This window comes from Pinus tabuliformis, chromosome 1_2 (assembly GCF_031772625.1).
Source record: "Pinus tabuliformis cultivar Carrire ecotype Pingquan chromosome 1_2, CPIR1, whole genome shotgun sequence".
NCBI lineage: Eukaryota > Viridiplantae > Streptophyta > Pinopsida > Pinales > Pinaceae > Pinus > Pinus tabuliformis.
In genome coordinates this window covers 215,052,074-215,054,743 of record NC_142298.1, presented here as the reverse complement: position 1 = coordinate 215,054,743, position 2,670 = coordinate 215,052,074, and positions in this window count along the sequence as shown.

Genomic DNA, 2,670 nt, shown 5'->3' with positions numbered 1-2,670 from the left:
CATAAGCAACACACATGAACACCAAGATTTAAGGTGGAAACTCAATGCGGGAGAAAAACCACTTGCTTCTCTCATCTCTGTCTTCTTAGTATAAAGAAAATATGTTTACAATATTGTACTGTTGTAGCCTCATACACAGGCACCCACCTACAGAAGGCTACAACCTTCTCTCATTTTCCAGCTTCTACTAGAAGGGAGATACAACCCCCTAGCTCTTGTACTATCTGATATGTTTACTAGTACGTAGGCATTGACCTACAGAAGGCTACGACCTTCTCTCTTCCTCTAGGGATCAGGTTTCATTAATTTTCAGATTAGATGCTCCATTAAATTTGAACAGTCGAATCATTGTCATGAGAACACTGTGCTGAACCCAAAAACCTATATCATCATTCAGAACTAGCTGCAACCTCAAAAATAATACATCATAATGTATATGCTACTTTAATGAACCCAAACTATGTGTATACACTACTTCCTGTAACAAAACTTACTTATACCTCAAAACCACTGAATCATAAAAACTTCTAAATCACATCTGTACCAACCAGTAATATTCTAAACATCTACTGTCAATTTATAGAGATCCATATAGTCAGCATCAAAGATAACCCTTCCCACTTAATCAATAAATCAATCATACACAAACTCCTTATGCATTAAATTTTACTTTCAGATCTAGGAAGACTTCATTGATAGACAGTAGTGAAATAGTAGCATTGATCAAATAGATCAGTCATTTCTGAACAACAGACTTTTATTTTTCATACGCTACTTGGAAGAGTCAAACCTGCGTGTATACGCGCCTTTACCAAGGTGAACCAACGTATAGATCTGAAAATATTAACTTACAACTTCACTGCTATTCTAGACTTCAGACATACCGAGATCATGACATTTAAAGAATAAAACACGCGTAAGCAACAAGATCTAACCCAACCAATATCTGATCATACAATGATAATTCATTTCAGGTCTCATGATCTTGATCCAACATTGTATCCAAGGTACAAAAAATATTTTAGATCATATCATAATCATAGCCCATGCAACATAAAATATGCTTCAGATAGAAGTATTCCTGAGAAACCTTTTCGCTTGCACACCTGGCCCTTTGATCTTCTCCTCCTTATATAGTTTTTGGCCTTCCTCAATACGTGGGACCAAAACAACACTTAGAACCTGTGGTATTCTTGGACAGGATCAAATAACCATTACTCCACTCAATATTGTGGGCTAATACCATGGTATTACCCTAAGTATTCTTTAATCCTATATTTCCTTGATTTTCCAACCCATAAGGCTTTTCCTCTTGCGAAAGTGCGTGCATACGTATACATCCTTTTTTTCTCTGAACCAGCATGTATACACTTTTTGTATAAGGTTAACCTACATATATAGATTAGATTGACTTAAAACATCCTTTTTCTTCAACTTCTTGATTCTGATTTATAGTCCTTTGTTCCAACTTCATGTTCTTTTGTACCATTTCCCTATTACCTCTTAATTGACCTATTGCAATGTGAGTTTCCCTTTATCAAATATGAATTGTCTTGAGTGTGTTTCCATCAAGGATGCCACCTTTATCATAATGCAAACATTATCCCCCTTGGGACTTGATGGAAACCATATTGTTGTTGATTACTACAAGCTGTAGAAACTGTAAGAGATATCTTCCCCTTTGACATCAAGGGAAAAAGGCGGACCAAGATCTCCCCTTGAGTCTGCAAAGATATGTTTCAAAAGAATAACATGACTCTATAGTTCGACTATGCGATTATGACATTCCTGTTACCAATGACTCATACATACGTCAATCACCCAATCAAGTGGGGATACACAAAATTTGACTCATCCACCCAACCAAGTGGGGATATACCTATTGTTTATACATGGCTGAAATATAACAATTATTACATCACCCTTCCCATGCATATTGGGAATACAAATTACATCATATGTCCAATAGGACTCATTCAAAAATAGGCTATGAAAGAAGACGATATATTACACCCTAGATCTCTACATGACCTATGCAACAATTGATATGAACATCTGAAGCCATGGATGAAATTAGCAATCATAATGTCAACAATACAGAATGTTTGATAAAGCTAATGCTCCCCTTGAACCTGTGCTACTATTTTTCTATCAGAAAAACATATATGCTCCTGTAGCCACAGAAACTCGTGTATATACGTGACTATCCTTCATGAAACTCGCGTATAGGAACCTTCTTCTGAAAACTGTATTTAACAACATGATGATGCAAAAACTACTCCAAACTTTTGTCTGAGATATTCAAATGTTTCTCTGGGAAGTGGTTTGGGAAATATATCAACAACCTATTCTTTGGAGGGAACATACTCCAATTTAACCTTTTTTTCAAGCACTTGTTATCGTAGAAAATGGTACTTAATGGGTATGTGCTTGGTCTTGGAGTGCATGACAAGATTTTTCGAAATACTAATGTGTTGAAGCCTCGAAAATCAGATCGACAACAAGGGGGATACCCACCCGGTCGGGAGCTTGGTTGGAAGCTCCTTATCCGTTTGGTATAGTGGGTCCGACTAGGGATAATGGGACCAGTTTCCCAATCTAAGGGTGTGTGTGTGTGCAGAGTTTGATGATGCTGATCTAAGGATTTTAATCTAAGCTACTTTAATCTAA